This window comes from Salvelinus fontinalis, chromosome 6, assembly GCF_029448725.1.
Source record: "Salvelinus fontinalis isolate EN_2023a chromosome 6, ASM2944872v1, whole genome shotgun sequence".
NCBI lineage: Eukaryota > Metazoa > Chordata > Actinopteri > Salmoniformes > Salmonidae > Salvelinus > Salvelinus fontinalis.
In genome coordinates this window covers 80,897,504-80,907,148 of record NC_074670.1, presented here as the reverse complement: position 1 = coordinate 80,907,148, position 9,645 = coordinate 80,897,504, and positions in this window count along the sequence as shown.

Genomic DNA, 9,645 nt, shown 5'->3' with positions numbered 1-9,645 from the left:
ACTGTAACTATTGACTACTGTAACTGTTGTTGACTACTGTAACTGTTGACTACTGTAACTGTTGACTACTGTAACTGTTGTTGACTACTGTAACTGTTGTTGACTACTGTAACTGTTGTTGACTACTGTAACTGTTGACTACTGTAACTGTTGTTGACTACTGTAACTGTTGTTGACTACTGTAACTGTTGACTACTGTAACTGTTGTTGACTACTGTAACTGTTGTTGACTACTGTATCTATTGACTACTGTAACTGTTGTTGACTACTGTAACTGTTGTTGACTACTGTAACTGTTGTTGACTACTGTAACTATTGACTACTGTAACTGTTGTTGACTACTGTAACTGTTGTTGACTACTGTAACTGTTGACTACTGTAACTGTTGTTGACTACTGTAACTGTTGTTGACTACTGTAACTGTTGTTGACTACTATAACTGTTGAATACTATAACTGTTGTTGACTACTGTAACTGTTGTTGACTACTGTAACTGTTGACTACTGTAACTGTTGTTGACTACTGTAACTGTTGTTGACTACTGTAACTGTTGTTGACTACTGTAACTGTTGACTACTGTAACTGTTGTTGACTACTGTAACTGTTGTTGACTACTGTAACTGTTGTTGACTACTGTAACTGTTGTTGACTACTGTAACTGTTGACTACTATAACTGTTGACTACTGTAACTGTTGTTGACTACTGTAACTGTTGACTACTGTAACTGTTGTTGACTACTGTAACTGTTGACTACTGTAACTGTTGTTGACTACTGTAACTGTTGTTGACTACTGTAACTGTTGTTGACTACTGTAACTGTTGACTACTGTAACTGTTGACTACTGTAACTGTTGTTGACTACTGTAACTGTTGACTACTGTAACTGTTGTTGACTACTGTAACTGTTGACTATTGTAACTGTTGACTACTGTAACTGTTGTTGACTACTGTAACTGTTGTTGACTACTGTAACTGTTGACTACTGTAACTGTTGTTGACTACTGTAACTGTTGTTGACTACTGTAACTGTTGACTACTGTAACTGTTGACTACTGTAACTGTTGTTGACTACTGTAACTATTGACTACTGTAACAGTTGTTGACTACTGTAACTGTTGACTACTGTAACTGTTGTTGACTACTGTAACTGTTGACTACTGTAACTGTTGTTGACTACTGTAACTGTTGTTGACTACTGTAACTATTGACTACTGTAACTGTTGTTGACTACTGTAACTGTTGACTACTGTAACTGTTGACTACTGTAACTGTTGTTGACTACTGTAACTGTTGTTGACTACTGTAACTGTTGTTGACTACTGTAACTGTTGACTACTGTAACTGTTGTTGACTACTGTAACTGTTGTTGACTACTGTAACTGTTGACTACTGTAACTGTTGTTGACTACTGTAACTGTTGTTGACTACTGTAACTATTGACTACTGTAACTGTTGTTGACTACTGTAACTGTTGTTGACTACTGTAACTGTTGTTGACTACTGTAACTATTGGCTACTGTAACTGTTGTTGACTACTGTAACTGTTGTTGACTACTGTAACTGTTGACTACTGTAACTGTTGTTGACTACTGTAACTGTTTTTGACTACTGTAACTGTTGTTGACTACTATAACTGTTGACTACTCTAACTGTTGACTACTGTAACTGTTGTTGACTACTGTAACTGTTGTTGACTACTGTAACTGTTGACTACTGTAACTGTTGTTGACTACTGTAACTGTTGTTGACTACTGTAACTGTTGTTGACTACTGTAACTGTTGACTACTGTAACTGTTGTTGACTACTGTAACTGTTGTTGACTACTGTAACTGTTGACTACTGTAACTGTTGACTACTGTAACTGTTGTTGACTACTGTAACTGTTGTTGACTACTGTAACTGTTGACTACTGTAACTGTTGTTGACTACTGTAACTGTTGACTATTGTAACTGTTGACTACTGTAACTGTTGTTGACTACTGTAACTGTTGTTGACTACTGTAACTGTTGACTACTGTAACTGTTGACTACTGTAACTGTTGTTGACTACTGTAACTGTTGACTACTGTAACTGTTGACTACTGTAACTGTTGTTGACTACTGTAACTGTTGACTACTGTAACTGTTGACTACTGTAACTGTTGTTGACTACTGTAACTGTTGACTACTGTAACTGTTGTTGACTACTGTAACTGTTGACTACTGTAACTGTTGACTACTGTAACTGTTGTTGACTACTGTAACTGTTGACTACTGTAACAGTTGTTGACTACTGTAACTGTTGACTACTGTAACTGTTGTTGACTACTGTAACTGTTGACTACTGTAACTGTTGTTGACTACTGTAACTGTTGTTGACTACTGTAACTATTGACTACTGTAACTGTTGTTGACTACTGTAACTGTTGACTACTGTAACTGTTGACTACTGTAACTGTTGTTGACTACTGTAACTGTTGTTGACTACTGTAACTGTTGTTGACTACTGTAACTGTTGACTACTGTAACTGTTGTTGACTACTGTAACTGTTGTTGACTACTGTAACTGTTGACTACTGTAACTGTTGTTGACTACTGTAACTGTTGTTGACTACTGTAACTATTGACTACTGTAACTGTTGTTGACTACTGTAACTGTTGTTGACTACTGTAACTGTTGTTGACTACTGTAACTATTGACTACTGTAACTGTTGTTGACTACTGTAACTGTTGTTGACTACTGTAACTGTTGTTGACTACTGTAACTGTTGACTACTGTAACTGTTGTTGACTACTGTAACTGTTGTTGACTACTGTAACTGTTGTTGACTACTATAACTGTTGAATACTATAACTGTTGTTGACTACTGTAACTGTTGTTGACTACTGTAACTGTTGACTACTGTAACTGTTGTTGACTACTGTAACTGTTGTTGACTACTGTAACTGTTGTTGACTACTGTAACTGTTGACTACTGTAACTGTTGTTGACTACTGTAACTGTTGTTGACTACTGTAACTGTTGTTGACTACTGTAACTGTTGTTGACTACTGTAACTGTTGACTACTATAACTGTTGACTACTGTAACTGTTGTTGACTACTGTAACTGTTGACTACTGTAACTGTTGTTGACTACTGTAACTGTTGTTGACTACTGTAACTGTTGTTGACTACTGTAACTGTTGTTGACTACTGTAACTGTTGTTGACTACTGTAACTGTTGACTACTATAACTGTTGTTGACTACTGTAACTGTTGTTGACTACTGTAACTGTTGTTGACTACTGTAACTGTTGACTACTGTAACTGTTGTTGACTACTGTAACTGTTGACTACTCTAACTGTTGACTACTGTAACTGTTGACTACTGTAACTGTTGACTACTGTAACTGTTGTTGACTACTGTAACTGTTGTTGACTACTGTAACTGTTGACTATTGTAACTGTTGTTGACTACTATAACTGTTGTTGACTACTGTAACTGATGTTGACTACTGTAACTGTTGTTGACTACTATAACTGTTGTTGACTACTGTAACTGTTGTTGACTACTGTAACTGTTGTTGACTACTGTAACTGTTGTTGACTACAGTAACTGTTGTTGACTACTGTAACTGTTGACTACTGTAACTGTTGTTGACTACTCTAACTGTTGTTGACTACTGTAACTATTGACTACTGTAACTGTTGTTGACTACTGTAACTGTTGTTGACTACTGTAACTGTTGTTGACTACTGTAACTATTGACTACTGTAACTGTTGTTGACTACTGTAACTGTTGTTGACTACTGTAACTGTTGACTACTGTAACTGTTGACTACTGTAACTGTTGTTGACTACTGTAACTGTTGACTACTGTAACTGTTGACTACTGTAACTGTTGTTGACTACTGTAACTGTTGACTACTATAACTGTTGACTACTGTAACTGTTGTTGACTACTGTAACTGTTGACTACTGTAACTGTTGTTGACTACTGTAACTGTTGTTGACTACTGTAACTGTTGTTGACTACTGTAACTGTTGTTGACTACTGTAACTGTTGTTGACTACTGTAACTGTTGACTACTGTAACTGTTGTTGACTACTGTAACTGTTGTTGACTACTGTAACTGTTGTTGACTACTGTAACTGTTGACTACTGTAACTGTTGTTGACTACTGTAACTGTTGACTACTCTAACTGTTGACTACTGTAACTGTTGACTACTGTAACTGTTGACTACTGTAACTGTTGTTGACTACTGTAACTGTTGTTGACTACTGTAACTGTTGACTATTGTAACTGTTGTTGACTACTATAACTGTTGTTGACTACTGTAACTGTTGTTGACTACTGTAACTGTTGTTGACTACTATAACTGTTGTTGACTACTGTAACTGTTGTTGACTACTGTAACTGTTGTTGACTACTGTAACTGTTGTTGACTACTGTAACTGTTGTTGACTACAGTAACTGTTGTTGACTACTGTAACTGTTGACTACTGTAACTGTTGTTGACTACTGTAACTGTTGTTGACTACTGTAACTATTGACTACTGTAACTGTTGTTGACTACTGTAACTGTTGTTGACTACTGTAACTGTTGTTGACTACTGTAACTATTGACTACTGTAACTGTTGTTGACTACTGTAACTGTTGTTGACTACTGTAACTGTTGACTACTGTAACTGTTGACTACTGTAACTGTTGTTGACTACTGTAACTGTTGACTACTGTAACTGTTGACTACTGTAACTGTTGTTGACTACTGTAACAGTTGACTACTGTAACTGTTGACTACTGTAACTGTTGTTGACTACTGTAACTGTTGACTACTGTAACTGTTGTTGACTACTGTAACTGTTGACTACTGTAACTGTTGACTACTGTAACTGTTGTTGACTACTGTAACTGTTGACTACTGTAACAGTTGTTGACTACTGTAACTGTTGACTACTGTAACTGTTGTTGACTACTGTAACTGTTGTTGACTACTGTAACTGTTGACTACTGTAACTGTTGTTGACTACTGTAACTGTTGTTGACTACTGTAACTATTGACTACTGTAACTGTTGTTGACTACTGTAACTGTTGACTACTGTAACTGTTGACTACTGTAACTGTTGTTGACTACTGTAACTGTTGTTGACTACTGTAACTGTTGTTGACTACTGTAACTGTTGACTACTGTAACTGTTGTTGACTACTGTAACTGTTGTTGACTACTGTAACTGTTGACTACTGTAACTGTTGTTGACTACTGTAACTGTTGTTGACTACTGTAACTATTGACTACTGTAACTGTTGTTGACTACTGTAACTGTTGTTGACTACTGTAACTGTTGTTGACTACTGTAACTATTGACTACTGTAACTGTTGTTGACTACTGTAACTGTTGTTGACTACTGTAACTGTTGACTACTGTAACTGTTGTTGACTACTGTAACTGTTGTTGACTACTGTAACTGTTGTTGACTACTATAACTGTTGACTACTATAACTGTTGTTGACTACTGTAACTGTTGTTGACTACTGTAACTGTTGACTACTGTAACTGTTGTTGACTACTGTAACTGTTGACTACTATAACTGTTGACTACTGTAACTGTTGTTGACTACTGTAACTGTTGTTGACTACTGTAACTGTTGTTGACTACTGTAACTGTTGTTGACTACTGTAACTGTTGTTGACTACTGTAACTGTTGTTGACTACTGTAACTGTTGACTACTATAACTGTTGTTGACTACTGTAACTGTTGTTGACTACTGTAACTGTTGTTGACTACTGTAACTGTTGACTACTGTAACTGTTGTTGACTACTGTAACTGTTGACTACTCTAACTGTTGACTACTGTAACTGTTGACTACTGTAACTGTTGACTACTGTAACTGTTGTTGACTACTGTAACTGTTGTTGACTACTGTAACTGTTGACTATTGTAACTGTTGTTGACTACTATAACTGTTGTTGACTACTGTAACTGTTGTTGACTACTGTAACTGTTGTTGACTACTATAACTGTTGTTGACTACTGTAACTGTTGTTGACTACTGTAACTGTTGTTGACTACTGTAACTGTTGTTGACTACTGTAACTGTTGTTGACTACAGTAACTGTTGTTGACTACTGTAACTGTTGACTACTGTAACTGTTGTTGACTACTGTAACTGTTGTTGACTACTGTAACTATTGACTACTGTAACTGTTGTTGACTACTGTAACTGTTGTTGACTACTGTAACTGTTGTTGACTACTGTAACTATTGACTACTGTAACTGTTGTTGACTACTGTAACTGTTGTTGACTACTGTAACTGTTGACTACTGTAACTGTTGACTACTGTAACTGTTGTTGACTACTGTAACTGTTGACTACTGTAACTGTTGACTACTGTAACTGTTGTTGACTACTGTAACAGTTGACTACTGTAACTGTTGACTACTGTAACTGTTGTTGACTACTGTAACTGTTGACTACTGTAACTGTTGTTGACTACTGTAACTGTTGACTACTGTAACTGTTGACTACTGTAACTGTTGTTGACTACTGTAACTGTTGACTACTGTAACAGTTGTTGACTACTGTAACTGTTGACTACTGTAACTGTTGTTGACTACTGTAACTGTTGTTGACTACTGTAACTGTTGACTACTGTAACTGTTGTTGACTACTGTAACTGTTGTTGACTACTGTAACTATTGACTACTGTAACTGTTGTTGACTACTGTAACTGTTGACTACTGTAACTGTTGACTACTGTAACTGTTGTTGACTACTGTAACTGTTGTTGAAGTTGTTGACTACTGTAACTGTTGTTGACTACTGTAACTGTTGTTGACTACTGTAACTGTTGACTACTGTAACTGTTGTTGACTACTGTAACTGTTGTTGACTACTGTAACTGTTGACTACTGTAACTGTTGTTGACTACTGTAACTGTTGTTGACTACTGTAACTATTGACTACTGTAACTGTTGTTGACTACTGTAACTGTTGTTGACTACTGTAACTGTTGTTGACTACTGTAACTATTGACTACTGTAACTGTTGTTGACTACTGTAACTGTTGTTGACTACTGTAACTGTTGACTACTGTAACTGTTGTTGACTACTGTAACTGTTGTTGACTACTGTAACTGTTGTTGACTACTATAACTGTTGACTACTATAACTGTTGTTGACTACTGTAACTGTTGTTGACTACTGTAACTGTTGACTACTGTAACTGTTGTTGACTACTGTAACTGTTGTTGACTACTGTAACTGTTGTTGACTACTGTAACTGTTGACTACTGTAACTGTTGTTGACTACTGTAACTGTTGTTGACTACTGTAACTGTTGTTGACTACTGTAACTGTTGTTGACTACTGTAACTGTTGACTACTATAACTGTTGACTACTGTAACTGTTGTTGACTACTGTAACTGTTGACTACTGTAACTGTTGTTGACTACTGTAACTGTTGTTGACTACTGTAACTGTTGTTGACTACTGTAACTGTTGTTGTCTACTGTAACTGTTGTTGACTACTGTAACTGTTGACTACTATAACTGTTGTTGACTACTGTAACTGTTGTTGACTACTGTAACTGTTGTTGACTACTGTAACTGTTGACTACTGTAACTGTTGTTGACTACTGTAACTGTTGACTACTGTAACTGTTGACTACTGTAACTGTTGACTACTGTAACTGTTGACTACTGTAACTGTTGTTGACTACTGTAACTGTTGTTGACTACTGTAACTGTTGACTATTGTAACTGTTGTTGACTACTATAACTGTTGTTGACTACTGTAACTGTTGTTGACTACTGTAACTGTTGTTGACTACTATAACTGTTGTTGACTACTGTAACTGTTGTTGACTACTGTAACTGTTGTTGACTACTGTAACTGTTGTTGACTACAGTAACTGTTGTTGACTACTGTAACTGTTGACTACTGTAACTGTTGTTGACTACTGTAACTGTTGTTGACTACTGTAACTATTGACTACTGTAACTGTTGTTGACTACTGTAACTGTTGTTGACTACTGTAACTGTTGTTGACTACTGTAACTATTGACTACTGTAACTGTTGTTGACTACTGTAACTGTTGTTGACTACTGTAACTGTTGACTACTGTAACTGTTGTTGACTACTGTAACTGTTGTTGACTACTGTAACTGTTGTTGACTACTATAACTGTTGACTACTATAACTGTTGACTACTGTAACTGTTGTTGACTACTGTAACTGTTGTTGACTACTGTAACTGTTGACTACTGTAACTGTTGTTGACTACTGTAACTGTTGTTGACTACTGTAACTGTTGTTGACTACTGTAACTGTTGACTACTGTAACTGTTGTTGACTACTGTAACTGTTGTTGACTACTGTAACTGTTGTTGACTACTGTAACTGTTGTTGACTACTGTAACTGTTGTTGACTACTGTAACTGTTGACTACTGTAACTGTTGACTACTGTAACTGTTGTTGACTACTGTAACTGTTGTTGACTACTGTAACTGTTGACTACTGTAACTGTTGTTGACTACTGTAACTGTTGACTATTGTAACTGTTGACTACTGTAACTGTTGTTGACTACTGTAACTGTTGTTGACTACTGTAACTGTTGACTACTGTAACTGTTGACTACTGTAACTGTTGTTGACTACTGTAACTGTTGACTACTGTAACTGTTGACTACTGTAACTGTTGTTGACTACTGTAACTGTTGACTACTGTAACTGTTGACTACTGTAACTGTTGTTGACTACTGTAACTGTTGACTACTGTAACAGTTGTTGACTACTGTAACTGTTGACTACTGTAACTGTTGTTGACTACTGTAACTGTTGTTGACTACTGTAACTGTTGACTACTGTAACTGTTGTTGACTACTGTAACTGTTGTTGACTACTGTAACTATTGACTACTGTAACTGTTGTTGACTACTGTAACTGTTGACTACTGTAACTGTTGACTACTGTAACTGTTGTTGACTACTGTAACTGTTGTTGACTACTGTAACTGTTGTTGACTACTGTAACTGTTGACTACTGTAACTGTTGTTGACTACTGTAACTGTTGTTGACTACTGTAACTGTTGACTACTGTAACTGTTGTTGACTACTGTAACTGTTGTTGACTACTGTAACTATTGACTACTGTAACTGTTGTTGACTACTGTAACTGTTGTTGACTACTGTAACTGTTGACTACTGTAACTGTTGTTGACTACTGTAACTGTTGTTGACTACTGTAACTGTTGTTGACTACTATAACTGTTGACTACTATAACTGTTGTTGACTACTGTAACTGTTGTTGACTACTGTAACTGTTGACTACTGTAACTGTTGTTGACTACTGTAACTGTTGACTACTGTAACTGTTGTTGACTACTGTAACTGTTGTTGACTACTGTAACTGTTGTTGACTACTGTAACTGTTGACTACTATAACTGTTGACTACTGTAACTGTTGTTGACTACTGTAACTGTTGACTACTGTAACTGTTGTTGACTACTGTAACTGTTGTTGACTACTGTAACTGTGTTGTTGACTACTGTAACTGTTGACTACTGTAACTGTTGTTGACTACTGTAACTGTTGTTGACTACTGTAACTGTTGTTGACTACTGTAACTGTTGTTGACTACTGTAACTGTTGACTACTATAACTGTT